General features: G+C 34.8%; 2 pseudogenes; one reads left to right on the forward strand and one right to left on the reverse strand.

The window, feature by feature from the left end:
* On the forward strand, positions 12,044 to 12,513 carry LOC104758510 (annotated as a pseudogene).
* LOC104758511 lies at positions 21,278 to 21,906 on the reverse strand (annotated as a pseudogene).

Consider the following 22,303-nt stretch of genomic DNA (forward strand, 5'->3'; position numbering starts at 1 on the left):
ACTAAGCAAAAGAACGTTATGTACGTACTCTAATCTCAAGAACATTATGTACGTATGCGTTCATATGTACGTACACGTTTATATGTACGTACACGTTCGATTTTAGGTTTAATGAACCCGAAATTACCAGAATATCCTCGTCTTCTACCTCTAACATACGACTGAAAACCCTAATTTTCCCTGCCTCACTTTATTTTTTCACGACTTATGTCTATTTTTTTGGTTTCACTTGTGGGTTTTTTACTCAACTATTATAGATTTTCATCTCAACATCTGATTTCTAAATTAAAAACCTATAAAAAGTGAGTTATATAGATTTTCGAACAGATATCTAGCTCTTCCATGGATGAACCCAGAGGAAAGATTAACGAAACAGAGTAGGAAAAAGACGTTTGCTCCGGCCGACAAACAGAATACGATTGATGAATCTGCTACAAACGTTATTACATGAACACCATAGATCGGAAGAACAGCAAACGTGTTTAGATCTACCTCCAATAAGTCTATCGCAACGCTAGACTGTCTTTGACAGCTCAAACAAATTCGTGTTATTCTGGTAAGACTTTACAGCTGTCAAAAATGCTTACTAAATCTACCACGGACAAGAAACCTACCATCACACTCCGAAAACTATTTCAAAAAAACAAACAAGTATACCAAAAATATCTGAAACGAGAGAAGGCTGTCGAATAAATCTGTCGCAACAGGCCATTAGTCTACCATAAATATCTTTTAGGTCATATTGACTGTTGAAGGTGTACATCAGATATTTTTGGTACACTTAGTTTTTGATACACATATACGTCCACCGATAAGTGTACCAACACTACAACTAAGTGTACCATCTACGTCGACCGCAAAGTGTACCAGCACTACAACTAAGTGTACCAAAAATATCTGACGTACACCTTTAATCAGTCCACGTGTATAAATCTACTATCAAAGGATCGGTAGACTTAGTCCCAACTTCCAACGTTTTTTTTTCTAATGGCATTAGCCGTAATTACGTTTTTTCCCAACACTAGTTTCAGGGGTAGTATAGGTACAATGGGTTAGTCTAGTAATAACAAACAATTGTATGTTACTTTTGTAATAAGGAAGCTTTTATGCAATATTCTAGTAACTCACCCTAATTTTAATAGTAGGTTACAAATGGGTTATAAAAAATTTAATATTAATTTGCTACAAGATATATGTTAGGTGTAATCCATGTAAACTGTTCATTTTCGGAATATATTTCCAAAAACAACAAACAGAATTGATTTCCAAAAAAAATAAACAGAATATTCCCTTATTAATCGTGATTCCTAATATCTTAATCAACGAAAGTTACTGTAATCACAGAAGAATCTTCAAAACTGCCAATATAAATAATACAAATCACCTCTCACAAAAAATACCTCGCTCATATTCGCTCATATTCATATACCTAAAAAAAATGACTATGGTTTCACAATGAAATTACAATATAAATTATAATTTATATAGAAATTACAATATAAATTAAAAAATTTCAACCCCGTGCTCTAGCACGGGTCTTAATCTAATATATATACAGTAATGAGCAAATAGTGTCGAGCAGAGAGAACCAGTGGCGGAGGTAGAGAAGGATTATGGATGTCATACGACACCCATGAAATTATAACTTTTAGTTTAGCTTTTGCTAAAATAATTAATTGTACATGTCTAAGTAACCTGTTGACACCCTTCTGAAATTTTGTTGAAACCCTTCAAATAAAAATATAACTTTGGCTAGTCTATGGTTCTTTCATATCTCGTTTTCTATTAAGTTTTTTCTATAATTTTAAGATATAAACATATGATCATTGGACTTTTTTGACAAACTGTTGGGCTTAGTATTAACAAAATTTTAATCGATTGTATATTTGTATGGTTAAACATAGTTATAATTTGATTAAATAAGCTCCCTAAATAATAACTAAACGACAAAAGCATAATTTTTCAAAAACTTGGACTCTTTCTTTTCCATTGTCATCTTTAGAATTGTTTTATAGTATGAGTGAGTGTAGAATTCATATTTAGCCTGAACTTTTGTGATAACATTTTTTTTAATATAATCTTTTTTTTTGGAAAAAATATTATGACATTCATAGATAATTTTTCTGGCTCCGCCACTGGTTCAGAGAACTAATTTTCAAGTTATCTGGGGTACAGATTGATAATCATATATATAAAAGTAAGGTTTCACTCTCTTCTTATAGGTCAATTTGGCAAGACAATTAAAAAAAATATATTTATTTTAAATCACAAATAAAATATATTTAATCATAAAACTTAACTCACACTTTGATATAAAACTGAAATTGTATAAATTATGCATAACTCACACTTTGATATAAAACTGAAATTGTATAAATTATGCATTAACTATGCATTAACTATATTTCTCCACTCAATTGTATTAAAACACATAATAAATTAGAATTGTAACCCCTAAGTACTAACTATATTCCTCCACTAAATTTTATTAAAACACATAATAGATTAGAATTATAACTCCTATTTTTCTAAATATAATTTTACATCACTTCTATTCCTATAAAACTCCTATTTTTCTAAATATAATTTTACATCACTTCTATTCCTATAAATACTCACTCTTTCATTCTCTCATTCTCTCATTCTCTAATTCTCTCATTCTCTCATCCTCTTCAACTATATCTCAAAACTTTTTTCGTTTTGTTTTGTGTTTTTTGTTGTTGTTGTTGTTGTATGTGTTAAAAAAATCAATTCAAAATTTAAGATTTATTCAAAATTATGTGTAAAAGCTTACTTCTAAATTATATTTTTGGAGTTTGTAAGATATATATATATATATATGTTACATTGTTTTTGATGTTTTACAAGGGTTATCTCCATTTTCTATTTTAGATTATCAGCTTATAAGTAACCATTTTTATACTCTTTTACTATATTCACCCCACAAGGTCAAGAGGTTGAAAAGATCCATATCTAATTCATATGAAAAATCTTTTTATTGAAGTTCATATGATGTTATAAGAAAACTAATTTAGTTTTGCACTTACAAAATAATATGAATTTGAAATTTTATGTATGAGTTTATATCAACAAAAAACCAAATGATGTATAAGTTTAAAATTTCATTGGGCCACTTGGTATTCCTATATATATATAAAAAATTAAAAATTTATTTCTAATTAACTCACATTTAATGTCATGTGTAATTCTACATTTAACTCAAATGTAACTCCTACCCAATAATTATTATAAATTTCATTCTCCCACTAATTTATTTATCTTTCAAGAAAACATTTCTTTGGTTAAATTTTCATATTTTTTGTTTTTGTTAGCTATATTTATAGTTATAGACTTATATAGATATATATATATATATATATATATCTTCTATTTATATTTTTAAAAAACTTTGAAATGAGGAATATTTATACATAATATTTTTATACATAGTTACTAATTTTTTTTGGTAACTTTGTTTGATACAATTTTACTATAATACAATCTTAAGAACAAATCTAATATTTGATTATGTTATTGTTAACAGAAAAAGAACAAAATATTTTTTATAAATATTCAGGAATATAATAAAACCTATTATGCATGCAACCACGCATTGCGTGGACTAATACCTAGTACCCTTTAAAGATTGTCAATGTTAGTACTTTTCAGATGATAAAATCCAAAAACCAACATCTAGAATCCAACAACTTTTCTGATTTTGCAAAAATAATAAATGATAAATGATAAAATGAAGACCAACATCTAAAAAATATATACATGTATACTAATATAGTATTGTTGTGAAAGTCAGAAAAAGAAGACGTATACAATGTCAACAAATGATGCGCATGTGTATAACGTTATTATGCGTTTATTATTATTTTGTGTGGAGCTCATCGTCACTATGCACACATAGTAACTTACTTTTTTACCACTATATAAATGATCAAATTCGATCGTTGTAACATACGAATACAACTTACAAAAACTTCAATTATAGAAGAAGTAAAATCTCTCTCTCGTCTCTCTTTTATTCAGTATCCCGATCCTTCTGCGGGTATAAATTCTCTCTATTATTTATTATATTCACCACAAAATCAAACACTTATTTATAACACGTTATCAGCACGATCACTCTATGGTGGGTTATAATTATATATTTATAATATGTATGTTATTATACTATATACGTTATTCTATCGGGCGGTATGTCGCCTCGTTAAAAATATATATATATTTTTCAGTGGTTGTTTCAAAACACCATTATTTATTTATTACTATAGTGGGAGGTATTCCGCCCCTATAAGTAATTATTGTAGTGGCTGCTTCATGCACCATAACAATGGACGGCTCAGCCGCCGATAATGTGGATGACTCCTTCACCATAATTTATTTACTGTTCTTATGTGGATGACCCCGTCACCATAATATTGCTGTTAAATTATATTTATATTATGATTAATATATAAGGAGGCTCAGCTACCTGTATATTAACATATATTTGAAATTGCTAAATTTGAACTGATTGATTGTTCAATTTATGATTTATTTTATGTTTAATACGTTTCACCAACGGTCACAAAGAAAAATTTTTAAAAACCTTACACTTTTCAAACGACTATGAACAGTCATTCCTCGTAAAATTTTCTAAAGAAAGTTGTTTAAGTTTTCATTTTAGAAAATGATTAGCTTGTTTTTAATTATTTGTTTAATTGCAATTATCACTTGTATTTATGGTCTCTTCGTTGGAGAATTTACCCACGAAGAGTTTACCATTAACATTGGTTTACTTTTCTATGCATTTGTGTTCTTTGTAATCGCTTGCATTATTAATATAAATGGTGCATTCTAAAATAAATAAAATTATTCTGCTAATAATATTTATTCGCTTTTGTGTTTAGATAACTAATGGCAAACATTGAGAAGCTTAAGTTTCCGGCTCTCAAAATTACTGGAGTAAACTACATAGCATGGACGACAGATGTGGAACTCTATTTAGAGTCGCAAGAATTGTCGGAGACCATAAAATTGGAAAAAATGTCGCCTGCCAAAGATAAAGCCAAGGCAATAGTATTCCTGAGAAAACATCTCGATGAAAATGTGACGCATGACTATGCGCACATAAAAGATCCAGTAGAGCTGTGGCAAGCTTTAAAAGAACGGTTTGACAACCAGAGAGAAATAACTCTTCCTCATGCATTAGAGGACTGGAAAAATTTGAGATTCCAGGACTTTGAAAAAGTAGAGGATTATAATTCCGCTATGCTGAGGATTGTATCGCAATTAAAATATTGTGGTAAGCCTATTAGCGAAGCTGAAATGCTCGAGAAAACTTACCTCACTTTTCATAAAGAACATCGAGTTCTCCAAGAGATGTATAAAAATTGCGGATACAAGAGATTTTCTGAGTTAATTGTGACTCTCATATTGGCGGAGAAGAATAATGAACTTCTCCTCAAAAACCACAACTCTCGTCCTACGGGAGCAAAGGCATTTCCAGAAGTAAATGCAATGGATGTGAAAAATCCAGAGAGAGGAAGTCAAACCTATCGAGGTCGTGGTCGTCAATTTAATTGCGAACGTGAAAGATCTTTTCACCCACAAAACAAGAGGTCTTATAAATGGGTTTGATCTGAACAAGGTCCTAAGGGAAAAGAATCCCAAGGAAGTAACACACATAAGCATGAGAACATCTGTTATAGATGTGGATCGAAAGGGCATTGGGCCCATATGTGTCGAACCCCCGAACATCTTTGCAAATTGTTTAAAGAGTCCCAAAAGGGAAAAGGGAGAGAAGTGAACCTCACAGAGCATTTTGAGGGTACATCTTACCTCGATGCATCTGACTTCGTGAACGAGTTCGACGAGACCGCTCATGCGGATAACTGAAATGCTTGTAGTGAGACTAGTAGTCTCCAGTAATACCATTATATAAGTATTATGTATTTCAGTTGTTTTAAAATAATGTTGTTTATTAAAATAAGATAATGTATAAGCATTATATGTTTCTCTATGAATGAAATTTACTTATATTATTAACGTTTATGTTTATTACAGAAATGGATGAAGATTCAAACAAAACAATTACAAGGAAAAATATCAAAGAAATTTGTATACCAGATAGTGGAACAACACACACTATTCTGAGACATAAGAGATTTTTCTCTGAGTTAAAACCGACAAAAATTATTGTCAATACAATATCCGGTCCTACAGACTTGATTGAAGGAAGTGGCAAAGCTAATTTTGTATTACCTAATGGAACAAAGTTTTCCATAAAGAATGTCTTATATTCTCCGAATTATAAAAGGAGTTTGTTGAGTTTCAAAGATATATACCTTCAAGGATATGAAACTCAGTCTGCCACTGAGAATGGAAAGAAGTGTATGTATATAACTTCTAATAAATATGGAAAAAGACATGTGTTGGAAAAACTTCCAGAACTTCCTTCTGGTTTGCATCATACTTATATAGATGCAATAGAATCGCACCTTATGATCAAAAGAAATCCAAAAGATTTCACATTGTGGCATGATCGCCTTGGTCACCCAGGCACTACAATGATGCGAAAAATTATAGAGAGCTCACATGGTCATTCACTGAAAATTAATGAGATATATCAGGGGAATAAAATGACATGTGAAGCGTGTTCTCTTGGAAAATTAATCATAAGACCATCGCCAACCAAAATTGATAAAGAATCACTAAAGTTCCTTGAACGAATTCATGGTGATATATGTGGACCGATACATCCACCATGTGGACCATTCCACTATTATATGGTGTTGATTGATGCATCTAGCAGATGGTCACATGTTTGTCTATTGTCATCTCGAAATTTGGCATTTGCGAGATTTCTAACTCAGATTATCAAATTAAGAGCTCAGTTCTCTGATTATCCTATTAAGAGAGTTAGACTGGACAACGCTGGTGAATTCACATCCCAAGCATTTAATGATTATTTCATGGTAATAGGAATTGAAGTTGAACATCCTGTAGCTCATGTTCATACACAAAATGGTTTGGCGGAATCATTAATTAAACGTCTGCAATTGATTGCAAGACCATTGATCATGAGATCAAAACTTCCAACCTCTGTATGGGGACATGTCATCTTGCATGCAGAAGCGCTTATTCGGATAAGACCAAGTGCATATCATAAGTATTCTCCTTTGCAGTTAGCATTTGGTCGAGAACCAAATATAGCCCATCTAAGGATTTTTGGTTGTGCGGTATATGTGCCTATAGCACCTCCACAACGTACCAAGATGGGACCACAAAGAAGGTTGGGTATATATATTGGTTGTGATTCTCCATCAATTATAAGATACCTAGAACCACAGACCGGTGATGTCTTTACGGCACGTTTTGCCGATTGTCATTTTGATGAGAAAGTTTTTCCGGTTGTAGGGGAGAAAATAAACAAGTAGGAAAAGATATCAAATGGTGTGTACCATCTTTGCTACACCTTGATCCTCCTACCAAGCAGTCTGAAATAGAAGTTTGATGAATCATGCATATGCAGAGTATTGCAAATCAACTTCTTGATGCATTTGTTGATACCAAAACGGTAACTAAATCATATATACCATCTACAAATGGTCATGCTATAATTGAAATACCACAAGAACGTGGAAAAGCAGATGATACACGAGAGTCTAAAACACGCTTGAAACGTGGTAGGCCAGTTGGTTCTGAGGATAAAAATCCTAGAAAACGAAAGGAAGCTGAAAAGCATGATATGCCCAAAATAGCAGAAAGCATTTTGGAAGAAACAAATCATGAGTCTAATGAAAGTATTGAGCATCATGAGCCTGAAGAAAATCATGAGATTTCTGTCAACTATATCCATACTGGAAAGATATGGAATCGAAATAAAATCGATGATATTGATGACACTTTCTCTTACCTTGTTTCAAGGGAAATAGATGAGGAAATTGAGGATCCAGAACCAAAGTCTGTATATGAATGTCAAAAGAGACATGACTGGACAAAATGGAAAGATGCAAGAACTTGACTCGCTCAATAAACGAAATGTATTCGGACCTATTGTACTCACGCCTAAAAATGTGAGACCAGTTGGATACAAGTGGGTATTCGTTAGAAAACGAAATAAGAAAAATGAAATTACAAGATATAAGGCTCGCCTTGTAGCTCAAGGATTTTCTCAAAGACCCGGGATTGATTATGAGGAAACATATTCCCCCGTTATGAATGCAATAACGTTTAGATTTCTAATGAGTCTAGCAGCTGGCAAAAATCTAGAGATGCGTCTCATAGATGTCGTTACAGCATACTTATATGGATCATTAGATATTGATATCTATATGAGAGTTCCTGATGGATTTAATATGCTAGAAGCATTAAAAGCTAAATCCAAAGAGTTGTGTGCAATAAAGTTGCAAAGATCATTATATGGGTTAAAGCAGTCTAGACGTATGTGGTATAATCGTCTCAGTGAGCATTTAACAAAAGAAGGATATGTGAATGATCCTATATGCCCATGTGTTTTCATCAAGAAAACAAACTCCGGATTTGTGATAATCGCGGTATATGTTGATGGTCTTAATATAATCAGGGTTCAACATGAAATACAGAAAGCAACAAACTATTTGAAGGGGGAATTTGAGATGAAAGATCTCGGACAGACAAAGTTTTGTCTTGGTCTACAAATTGAGCATATTCAAAAGGGTATATTTGTGCATCAGTCCACATACACTAAAAGAGTGTTAAAACGTTTTAATATGGATAAGGCAACTCCTCTCAGTACTCCAATGGTTGTCAGATTATTAAATGTTGAGAGTGATCCTTTCCGACCACCTGATGAAAATGAAGAGATACTTGGTCCTGAAGTATCGTATCTAAGTGCAATTGGAGCCCTTATGTATCTTGCAAATTGCACTCGACCTGATATTTCATTTTCAATTAATCTTTTGGCTAGATTTAGTTCGTCTCCTACACGAAGACATTGGAATGGGATTAAATATGTCTTTTGTTATCTTCAAGGGACTATTGATTTAGGATTATTTTATCCTAACAATTTAGATGGTCAAATGATTGGTTTTGCAGATGCAGGATATCTATCAGATCCACACAAAGCTCGTTCACAAACAGGATATATGTTCACGATTGGAGGCACCGCTATATCTTGGCGTTCTCAAAAGCATACACTCATAGCTACTTCTTCGAATCATGCTGAAATTATCGCACTTCATGAAGCAAGTAGAGAATGTGTGTGGCTAAGATCGATAAGTCGACACATTAAATCAAATAGCAGAATTCATCAGAATACAGAGCCAACTATCTTATATGAAGACAATGATGCATGTGTTGCTCAAACAAAGGAAGGGTATATCAAAAGTGATAGAACCAAACATATCCCTCCAAAGTTCTTTTCATACACCCAAGAACTCGTGAAGAATAAAGCCATTGAAGTAAAATATGTTCGATCATCCGAGAATTCTGCAGATCTCTTCACAAAGTCATTACCCACGACTATGTTTAGGAAACATGTTCATAACATTGGAATGCGTCGTCAACAAGACTTGTAAAATGTGATCCTGATCAGTCGAGGGGGAGCTTGCGAGGTTGTACTCTTTTTACCTTCCTAAGGTTTTTCCCATTGGGTTTTTCTAGAAAGGTTTTTAGCGAGGCAACAGAAGATATTACGCAAGGGACATAGTGACACTGGTCTCCAAGGGGGAGTGTTGTGAAAGTCAGAAAAAGAAGACGTATACAATGTCAACAAATGATGCGCATGTGTATAACGTTATGCGTTTATTATTATTTTGTGTGGAGTCCATCGTCACTATGCACACATAGTAACTTACTTTTTTACCTCTATATAAACGATCAAATTCGATCGTTGTAACATACGGATACAACTTACAAAAACTTCAATTATAGAAGAAGTAAAATCTCTCTCTCGTCTCTCTTTTATTCAGTATCTCGATCCTTCTGCGGGTATAAATTCTCTCTATTATTTATTATATTCACCACAAAATCAAACACTTATTTATAACAGTTATAATGTTTTATTATTTATAACAGTTATAATGTTTTAGTTTATATAAATGTCATCACGACCCTTACGATGGTATATCAGTCCCTATGTTTTGAGTTTTTCTATACCATCATAAGAGTCGTGTGTGGCCTAGTTGTGATGGTAATTTTAGATGTGGTGGATACCGGATTGGAACACATAAATATAAATAGTATTTGTTGGCTAAATTCTCAAGAACAAAAGCTCAATCGTATACTTTACTATATTTCGTAAGTAGTGAACAGTATAAAAGAGTATAGATCAAAGTATTATTGTATTTCAAATGATTGAAAAAAGGGTCCCTCGATCATTGCCTCGCAGTCCTATATTTATACATCGTAATGAATTCAATTTGGTTAATCAATGTCTTGAAATGCTTTCATTTTGATTATGCATTCATTGATGTGATGTCTTCAGTTCGAATTGATTTGGACTTTTCATGGACCTTCACCCTCTAGGCTCGTCTTTGGGCTTCGAGCTCCTGGATTCTTCACCTCGCATTCCCGAGCTCTCTGAACATTCACCGAGCTTGATGTCTCTGGTTCAAAAATAAATAATGGGCCGTATCTACATATCACATGAATAGCAACGGCGTTTTCTCCTAAGCTTAAGCCTTGCCTCACAAAGTCACAGCAACAGTCAACATTACGTACTCTTCACACATATTTTTTTTATATATTTTTGCCCAACACTATGTTATCTTGCAGCCAACCCTAATATTCTACAAAGCAAACTCCTCTGTTTTTGTAGCTTGAGTTGTAAGTTTCCTCCCTTTCCCTTTTAGGTGTATTATTGCCAATAGGGAATATATTGCAATTCGGAAATACTTTGTTTCCTACAAAATAAGAAGGGAAAAAGTAAAATACTGTACATTTACTAGTATTTTACTTTTTTTAAAAGTGTTAGCTTTCTCTCTCTTCTCTCTCTCAAATCTTTCAGAGAAAGAAAGCTTCTGTAAAATATTCCGGCGACTCTTGTAGCCGGTTTTTTGTTTCCGGCTAAGTCCGAATTTATCTCTCGCTTAGATGCGAGTTTCTTCTTAGCCCTTATGGCTAAGTTTTTGTTTTCTTTCCCTTATGCAGAGCCAAATAGATCTCTTTTTAGATGAAGAGGTCAAAGCCGAGTGGTGATTCAGAGGTTTTGGATCATTGGATTGCTCGATTCCAATCAAGAGGAGAGTAAATCCTCATACCTCCTGTTCTGAGCCGTTTGTATGGCAAAGGATGATGGTTTCTCTTTGAGCTTGTAAATCGTGGTGAGTATAGAATTCAGTGAAAGGTGAAGAACGGATTAGGAGAGCGTGTTTTGCGACTAGTCTGACCATCTCACTTTCTCACGTCTTCCGGAGATTAATGGATCTGAGTTTCAAATTCTCTGTTTTTCATACTCGGATAAAAACTTCAAAAGGCCTTTGGTGTATGGAGTCAAAAGCTGGAATCTGATGGATCCTCGCGGGTTATAAGGCGATTTTCTCGCCGGAAAATTTTTAGATCTGGTCGACGTTTCAGCTCCGGTGTGAAAGGCGGTGATGAAGCGGTTGCGTGTTCTTTCGCACATCTTGTTTGTATTACACGTGTTGCACATGTGTCCTTTAACCTATTTTGTTTTATTAGTTGCAATGTTTTATTTGGTTAATTGTTCTTCGTGTGTAATGGGCTCCTTCACCTTGTAACCCATTTATGGGTTTTAAAACTTTTAATGAAAAAGTTGGCGACAAATAAAAATAAAAAAAACAACTGTCTCCAATTCAATGATCAATAAAGTTCTAACTTCTTCAAGGCTCGTCTCTTTGGACTTGCATATCGACAAGAGATATATAATGTCAAATTGTCAACTCATTACGTATATTGCAAAATTTCATATCGATGTCTCTTGCATAAATAGGGGAACTTAAGTTTTATAGTGTGAAATCAAAAAGATATATACCAGATTAAAATATGAAAATATCAAAGGATAGTCAATGGTCATAACTCTCTATTATTTATTTGTTAGTCTTCTTGACCAAGTTGCTCCAAGTTTTTCCTTGGCCTATAAAAACATCAACCTACCATGGTTTCAAACTGTAATCTGAAACCTTTTTTCAAGTTGTAAGCATTTTTTTTATATCAAAAGTTGTTATGGCAACCGAGCGATCAAGCTCAATCATCCTCCTTTCTGTTCTTGTGCTTGCTTTGGTCTTCTCTCCTACACTTCCATGTCAAGCAGCTCGAGTGCATCTCGATGGTAAGCTAATCTTCTTGAATAAACAATCTGTCGCGATGTTCCTTATACGGTGAATTTATTTATATTTAACTTTTGTTATTGTGATAGCTGAAGGACGTATGTTGATTAGAGCACCACCGCCAATTCGCTTTTGCCCTGCTTGTGCGTGCTGTGCACCAGCTCCAAAAGGTTCTTGCTGCCCTTGCCGATGCACCAACAATCCCTAAAGAATGCGACTCTGCTTTCTCCTAGCCTGCGTATGTGTTTGATATATGTAAACTGTTATATGTGTACTATTGAATAAGCAAATCAAAACCTTAAACTCTGTATTTCACTGATATGGACACAGAAGTGCCGAGTGCGTCATATGTCTTTTGTCTTATAAACGTTTATGGTACTATTAGACTGGGTGGTTTAGTCTTCAAAAGACGCATATAAATATGATATACACGTAAATCCTTAATTCTCTAGTTACACTTTGCAGAAGAAAGCAAAGCATCAATTGGAAAATAATACACCAATTAATAATGTATAATTCACAAGTAAAAGTGGATCTATGGTGTAAGAATGGTAACTATAAATATCCCATTAACTAGTGGATTTAAGAAAAAGAAGAAATATAAAAACTAGTGGACAACGAAAAAGGAAATATCAAAAACTAATTATTTGAATTTCAATAAATATCATCCAACGAGTAATTTGTTGTTTCTTGACCTATATATAAACATCATCCTACTATAGTTTCAAACTGCAATGTGAAATTTTATTAAGTTCCTAAGCATTTTTTTTTATCAGAAAAGCTGCAATGGCTACCAAACGATCAAGCACAATCATTCTCCTTTCTTTTCTTGTACTTGCTTTAGTCCTCTCTCCAATCCTTCCATGTCATGCAACTCGAGCGCATCCAGATGGTACGTAAGCTAATCGTTTGGAATTGGAAATACCTCGTGGTTTTCCTTACACGAATCTTTTACCTTTTTCTGTACAGCTGAAAGGCGTATGCTGAGGCGCATATGTCCTTCGTGTGTGTGTTGTGCACCAGCTCCACCAGGTGCTTGCTGCCCATGTCGATGCCCAAAAAGTCCCTAAAATTTTCAACTTTGATTTCGCTAGGTTTAATGTATCTTAATAACATGTGAATAAGCAATCAAAAGATACGGCTACATATATTAATCTTGTCACTCAGCCATTCTAGCTACATTTTGATTATGATATGATATCCTCTAAGTGGGACACAGAACTATGTTATACGTATGATCGTCAAAAAGAAAAAACTATGTTATACGTACATGTTTTGGCTTTTAGCTTCGTTGAGATATTATTAAAAATAGACGGTCAAAGTTTGAGGGACCTTTTGTAACACCCGTACCGTCACAAAAGACAGAACAACATGTAATCCATCCGGTCTGGCCAAAAACATTTCTTTCTTTAAAATTCACCAACGAACAAACTTCAAACTGTAACTCTTGAACTTACTAACCTGGGAAAAAGGAAAGAAGGGGTGAGTAAACAAGTTTACTCAGTGAGGAGATCAAACTCTGCCCACTGGACATACAGTAATACCGTTCCAAATATAATCAACAACTATTACTTAGCATAGATTCAGAATGTCTATCAAGCAAACAAACAAACAAACATCTTATTTCTCCTTAATAATTCTCATCTTATTTTATGCACTTTTGTGGCGACTACCACACGCAAACATTTCTGTTTCTTTACATTACTTAATAAGTTTTACTTTACTTATAGGTTTGGCCATTAACACTTTTTATGGCTCCCAAACCCCCTTTTCTTAGAAGACCACGGCCCATAGCTCGATTCTTCCCCTGCTCGTCAGCGGTTTATGACCTGCAATGAACCCGTCGGTTCATTACAGTCCAACATCCTCAAGTATCTTATCCTTTCTCATTCTCATTCTCTTGTATGTTCATAATTATATTTATAATATAATATATAAGTTAATTCATAACATCATATCATGTAGCTAAATGTGCCTCACATATATCATGTTACTAACAACCTACTCTATCATGCACACAAATCCACACAAACATGTTCAATTAACAAACAATTCTTGAGTCTATACTCAGCAACTATCGAAGAGTATATAAAGAAAGAGGTTACTGTATATCCGCAAATACCACCCTCACCTTAGCCAGAAGATCCGCTTCAACAACAACCCTTAATCTGCAGCGGTTTAGATAATCTGATCAGAATTTTATATCTAAAATAATAATCCATGATTTAATCTAATATCCAAACCAACTTCTAAATCTTAATAAACTGATTTGGTATTCCTCCAATTAAATTAATTAGACCATAATCTAATAATTTAATATACCATAATTCCACTTTCACGTGTTTGGTTTCATAATCATATCTCAACTCAAACCAATAACAATCCACACTCCCACACGTGACCACCAAACCATACGCAACTCACGTCCACATGAATTAAGTTACGGTTCTCGTCTTACAAGTTATGATTCATTGGTTTATACTGGTTTAGACTGGTTTAGACACGGTTCAATATTCGAAGCAACAAAACGCAACAACACACGAGCTTCGCCATTACCTCTTTACAACTTTTCTCGACGGACATGTGCGGTGGCTCCAAGAGAAGGTTCAGCCCATGGTGGTTACGTCCTCATGGCTCAACAACATACATCAAAAGCAAGCAACAGATCGTGAGACAACGTCATAAACTTCATGCGCAAGTTACAAAATAAATCTAGGGTTTCCTTACCCATAACGGTTGGACGATGGCTACGGCTGTTCCGATGACAACACCTGACATCTCCGGTGACATACGGTGGCGGACTAACCAGCGGTGGTGATAGACGGTGATCGTCAAACGACTTTCCTTGTCCCCGAGTACATTATCCTCTCCTTCTTCTCCTTTCCCTCTCGTCCCTTTCTCTCCCCTTTGATCAGAAGTTCTCTCATGGCCGCTTATCTCTTTGCTTGGGATGAGAGCAATACAACAACGACAACAACCACGATGCCAACAAAAACAAGGCAACGATAATGATGGTAAGCTCCGACGGGATTAGGGTTCCCAACTCTCCTCTCTCGCCAGAAACAAAGACGGCGCCATACGTGTGTATTTACATGTACACGAGCATATAAGCAAAACGCAAACCCTTGTCGTTTGTACTTTTAATGGCAATTGGGCCTAATGGGTTCCAATTTCAAAATCGCATACATTGCAATATTGGGGTGTTACAATTCTCTCCAACTTAAAATAAATTCGTCCTCGAATTTGCGAAATAGTTTCTCCTCCACTTAGTTTTCGTCCCAATTTAGGAGTTCTTTCTCTTTGATCTTTAGTGTTTTAGATTATCCAATCCAATTTGAAGTGTCCTTCTCCTATATGCTCGTTTTGACTTCTTTCCAAACTTTTCCGATCAACAATGGACCGCAAGTTTCTACTTGGTTATACTGTAATCACTCTAGTTTCCATTTACTAGAAATAATCCCTTCATGCTTCTCATTTTTTTTTTAGCTTTTTAACCAACGCAAAACTAATTCTTCCATTACTACGATTAGTTCCGACGTTTAGCAATATTACAACATGGAACGTCAAGTGTCACAGTTCCTTAACTTTCCATCGCTTAACATAATACACATCCTTCAAATATGGTCTAAAACTTGAATAGAATACTCCAATTTCCAACAAAAGGTCTTTCCATTACCTTGACTTTTGGAAATAACAAGTTCACCAACATACGACCTACGACCTGGTCTAACAATGTTCTGAAGAAGTGTACACACCCACAATGACCATTACGGTTTTGTGCAACACGGAGCTAAATGATCTACCAAGCTTTTGTTGCGCTCACCTTGTAAAGTTGACATCCCTTTGAATGTTTCCCAATGTTAAATTTAACATAGTGTTTTCCTAACACTCTCTTACGGTTCTGGTTCCTTTTGGGTTTCACACCTCCATGCATTTTTTTTCCTTCTCAAAGTAGTACTTTACATATAATTAATCCTCATTCACCACATAATGACTATTCTGCATTACCCAAACACCAAATCAAAATAATGTTGCCTCCTCATAGTTTTTAGTGATCTCCATTTCGCTATATTTAGTGGATTCCTATACCACCTATCAAACTTCATATGTTGTAGACTTAGCGTTTTTCTCTTCTTCAACCATTTTTCCCGTTTAGAATAACAATCATTGAATCAACCACTTCTTTTTTTTTTAACATTTTTCGTCTTGACTCATCCTGCTCTACAACTACCCAAGTTGCCTCCTTACTGCTAGTCGTCCGCATCAACCCACTAACAATCTCCATTTTCACATACCCTTTCCCATTCGGGTTAAGTCAACTTCAAATTATAAACGCCTATCTCCACTGTCACGACACATTTTTTTTTTTTAAGTATCTGTAACGATTACATACAATTCCCTGTAGAAGTCCATAATCTACATTAATGTGGTGTCCTCCCACACTGCTATTTTCCACTTCCTCCGCTGCAATTCCTTTTTGTGCTCTCCAAGCACTAGAATAACCTCGACTAGTGATTTTTTTATACAATACCTCATCTTTAAACTTTGTGGTCCACCTCAAAAATGTCCTTCCACAATATTAACCCCAATATTTTGTCAAATATCCATTTAACTTTTATAAGCTAGTATCCCACACCTTCGTCCACTCGAAGGTCACGTCCTTCCATGTGAGTGAGTAATTAGTTTAGCCATACTAGCATATCATCTACCAAACTTGCGTTTGTGATATACTACTTAAAGAAAACTACCAAAAACTACCGACCTTAATAGTATTTGTGGTCCTCAATGTTAACTTCTCGAAGTCAACTTACATTTCAACTTTTCGAAACAATCCCACACTCCTTTGTCCATTCAGGTTCCAATTAGTTGAGAAGTTTGTTTAACCTTATTGCATGTCGCACAAGTATAAATTTTTGCCAACACCATATTGAATTACATGGTGTTATCATCCATATGAGATTCCTTCCCATTTTCTCCCTTTCTTTTCCTCTACAGTTTATAGGGCTCCTTCCCACGTCACTTTAATGTCGCCACTCATAACTTAGGGTGTTCCGTCCTTCTTAAATTTTTTACTATACTTTTCTGACTATCCTGACGAACTGATCTTCACTTGGAACTTCTTACCAACTCCTTTAAGCTTACAGACAAGGGGACTCAGATTCAATTACAAAAACCAAAAGATGCAAACAAGACTCCCTAAAATAATAAACCAACACGCAAGAGATAATTCACTCAAAGAAATAATGCAACACTCAATTTCAATCAAAGCAAACAAAGCACACAAACATAAAACACAGTTCAAGTCTTCGTCTTCTTCATCACCAACCTTCTCCACTAGAGGAATTATCCCTAGGAATTTCAATAGACTCCTCACTCTTCCTCTTTAATAAAAAAAACATTCATCACACGCTTTTTGTCTTCACGCGCAATTGCGGTTTAGGTTCTTACACTGCTTCTGAGNGGTGTTATCATCCATATGAGATTCCTTCCCATTTTCTCCCTTTCTTTTCCTCTACAGTTTATAGGGCTCCTTCCCACGTCACTTTAATGTCGCCACTCATAACTTAGGGTGTTCCGTCCTTCTTAAATTTTTTACTATACTTTTCTGACTATCCTGACGAACTGATCTTCACTTGGAACTTCTTACCAACTCCTTTAAGCTTACAGACAAGGGGCCTCAGATTCAATTACAAAAACCAAAAGATGCAAACAAGACTCCCTAAAATAATGAACCAACACGCAATAGATAATTCACTCAAAGAAATAATGCAACACTCAATTTCAATCAAAGCAAACAAAGCACACAAACATAAAACACAGTTCAAGTCTTCGTCTTCTTCATCACCAACCTTCTCCACTAGAGGAATTATCCCTAGGAATTTCAATAGACTCCTCACTCTTCCTCTTTAATAAAAAAAACATTCATCACACGCTTTTTGTCTTCACGCGCAATTGCGGTTTAGGTTCTTACACTGCTTCTGAGGATTGATTTCCACTCGCCACAAAATCAAGCTTAAGATTAGAATCCTACTAACTTTCACAAAATGAAAGTCAAGAACAAGTTTGTTGTCGGTGAATTCAAAATCTTTATACAAAACAAAACTTGTTTCCGGAAACTTTCTTTGAAAACATTTTTTTTTTTTAAAAACAAAAATCATTTTTGAAATCTTGACCCTCCGGGTCAGCACCGGAGTGGCCTTAACCGGCTCTGATACCAAAATGTAACACTCGTACCGTCACAAAAGACGGAACAACATGTAATCCATCCGGTCTGGTCAAAAACGTTTCTTTCTTTAAAATTCACCAACGAACAAACTTCAAACTGTAACTCTTGAACTTACTAACCTGGGAAAAAGGAAAGAAGGGGGTGAGTAAACAAGTTTACTCAGTGAGGAGATCAAACTCTGCCCACTGGACATACAGTAATACCGTTCCAAATATAATCAACAACCATTACTTAGCATAGATTCAGAATGTCTATCAAGCAAACAAACAAACAAACATCTTATTTCTCCTTAATAATTCTCATCTTATTTTATGCACTTTTGTGGCGACTACCACACGCAAACATTTCTGTTTCTTTACATTACTTAATAAGTTTTACTTTACTTATAGGTTTGGCCATTAACACTTTTTATGGCTCCCAAACCCCCTTTTCTTAGAAGACCACGGCCCATAGCTCGATTCTTCCCCTGCTCGTCAGCGGTTTATGACCTGCAATGAACCCGTCGGTTCATTACAGTCCAACATCCTCAAGTATCTTATCCTTTCTCATTCTCATTCTCTTGTATGTTCATAATTATATTTATAATATAATATATAAGTTAATTCATAACATCATATCATGTAGCTAAATGTGCCTCACATATATCATGTTACTAACAACCTACTCTATCATGCACACAAATCCACACAAACATGTTCAATTAACAAACAATTCTTGAGTCTATACTCAGCAACTATCGAAGAGTATATAAAGAAAGAGGTTACTGTATATCCGCAAATACCACCCTCACCTTAGCCAGAAGATCCGCTTCAACAACAACCCTTAATCTGCAGCGGTTTAGATAATCTGATCAGAATTTTATATCTAAAATAATAATCCATGATTTAATCTAATATCCAAACCAACTTCTAAATCTTAATAAACTGATTTGGTATTCCTCCAATTAAATTAATTAGACCATAATCTAATAATTTAATATACCATAATTCCACTTTCACGTGTTTGGTTTCATAATCATATCTCAACTCAAACCAATAACAATCCACACTCCCACACGTGACCACCAAACCATACGCAACTCACGTCCACATGAATTAAGTTACGGTTCTCGTCTTACAAGTTATGATTCATTGGTTTATACTGGTTTAGACTGGTTTAGACACGGTTCAATATTCGAAGCAACAAAACGCAACAACACACGAGCTTCGCCATTACCTCTTTACAACTTTTCTCGACGGACATGTGCGGTGGCTCCAAGAGAAGGTTCAGCCCATGGTGGTTACGTCCTCATGGCTCAACAACATACATCAAAAGCAAGCAACAGATCGTGAGACAACGTCATAAACTTCATGCGCAAGTTACAAAATAAATCTAGGGTTTCCTTACCCATAACGGTTGGACGATGGCTACGGCTGTTCCGATGACAACACCTGACATCTCCGGTGACATACGGTGGCGGACTAACCAGCGGTGGTGATAGACGGTGATCGTCAAACGACTTTCCTTGTCCCCGAGTACATTATCCTCTCCTTCTTCTCCTTTCCCTCTCGTCCCTTTCTCTCCCCTTTGATCAGAAGTTCTCTCATGGCCGCTTATCTCTTTGCTTGGGATGAGAGCAATACAACAACGACAACAACCACGATGCCAACAAAAACAAGGCAACGATAATGATGGTAAGCTCCGACGGGATTAGGGTTCCCAACTCTCCTCTCTCGCCAGAAACAAAGACGGCGCCATACGTGTGTATTTACATGTACACGAGCATATAAGCAAAACGCAAACCCTTGTCGTTTGTACTTTTAATGGCAATTGGGCCTAATGGGCTCCAATTTCAAAATCGCATACATTGCAATATTGGGATGTTACACCTTTGACTTTTTCATTCAACACACGAAGAGAGACTTTGAATATTAAAATGAACTATGGGAAAGTCATCTTTGAAAAGGCATATAAATATGATATACCTTAACCCTCTCTAATAACACTAAGCATAACCAAGATCAATGGCGTTTCACAGTGGAAAATTCATCTTTCTGAAGCTCGTCCTCTTTTCGCTACTTCTTCTTCCCTTGTCCAAAAGCAATGCTACTCGTATCCCACGAGGTAATTCAATTAATCAAATCTATCTATATAACTAAAATAGTTCCCAATGGATTAGTATAATGATATGTATGAATCAATCTTTCTTGGCCCGAGAAGACCAATTTGCCCGGCTTGTGTATGTTGTGAGCCAGCTCCGCTAGGAAGTTGCTGCAGATGTTGTGCATCCCCTATCGTCACTCAAACTCATCACCCCTCTCAATCTCCATGAAACAAAAAATAACATTAAAAGGCTTGAGTCGGTACAAAAGAAAAAAGAATAAGACTATCCTCATTGGTGTTTCTTATTAGAAACTTTTGCAATAAAAAAATCAAAAAGTAATGAAAAGTTATGAGAGAGGAGAGAATCGTTTCTTCATCAAAAAACATTTGAAACGTTTCTTGCATTATTAGATTATCCTCATTGGTTCAACTTTTAAAAAAAAAATAAATATAATCAAACAATTAAAATATTAATTTATTTTGTTTTTAAGAAACACTGGATTTTTTTACTGATGAGGATAGTCTAAGAAGAGTCTTTTAAAGTCCATGTTTCTTTGTTTCCATGTCTTGGTCATAAACATTAAAGTCAACTAGAGTTTAATTTTTCAACCATTGACCAAAACTTTGATTAATGCAACAATATTGGTACATTAACCAAAACATATGCCGATATACACTTAGAAATTAATAAATAAAACCTAGAAATCTAAAGACCTAAACTCGTCAAATCAACAGAACGGCGACAACATGGACAACTTCGCTCCCGTGTAAGCCAAGAATCAATACACAAAAGGTGAAACACATGTCCACACTTTTTTAATCGCCTCATCTGATGATCATCCTCGTACTCTTCCATTCGGACAAAAACGTTTGCCACCCCCTTCTTCTTCTTCTCCTCCTCCTTCTTCTTCTTTGATATCTTTGTACACTAGGGCTTTCCTGTGTCCAGTTTCAATATCTTGTTCAGGCTGTGGAGTTTGGTGGATTGTCTCGGGAGGAGGTAATCCCGTTTGAGTGGAACTTACATCACTGCAACAGCTACAACAACAGATGACGATCAACGAGATGATGAAGAAAACAATGAGAATTTTGTCAGGAGTGTCCATCCTCGATCGTCACACTACGTTACTCGTTCGTTCCTACCAGAAGAAAAATATCGAAAAGTGATTTATTTAGTTTATCAAAAGAATTTAGAATTTATCCTATCAGGACTAGAGATTTTATTTTCCTCTTCCTTTTGTTTTTCGGATTCCTAATCATGCGTAAAAGACTGGAGGCGAGAGAACAACATACAGTACTAAAACCTCTATAAATTAATAAGGTCGAGACCACAAAATTTTATTAATTTATAGAGGTTTTAATTTATCTATAAATTAATAATTATTAATTTATCGATAAATTAATATTTTATTAATTTATGAAGATATTCTTTCATTTTCATAACTTTAAAAATTTTCTATTACAAAATAAAATATGTTTGTTATCATTCACATGTTTAAAGAATATTCTTAATTTATAATCTTGCCTATCATATTAATATGAATGTCAATTATTTATTAGATTATCTAAGTAAAAATGATAAATATTAGAAATTTAGAGTTAAGAAAAAATTGCTACTGCTATCCTTCATGGTAATGATGAAGTCGAAGAAAATATCACGGTACCTTTAAAACCAGTTATATGTAAAGAAACAATTATTGTATCTAGGACTCTACACAATTTTTGGATGCTA

This window comes from Camelina sativa, chromosome 17 (genome assembly GCF_000633955.1).
Source record: "Camelina sativa cultivar DH55 chromosome 17, Cs, whole genome shotgun sequence".
Lineage (NCBI taxonomy): Eukaryota > Viridiplantae > Streptophyta > Magnoliopsida > Brassicales > Brassicaceae > Camelina > Camelina sativa.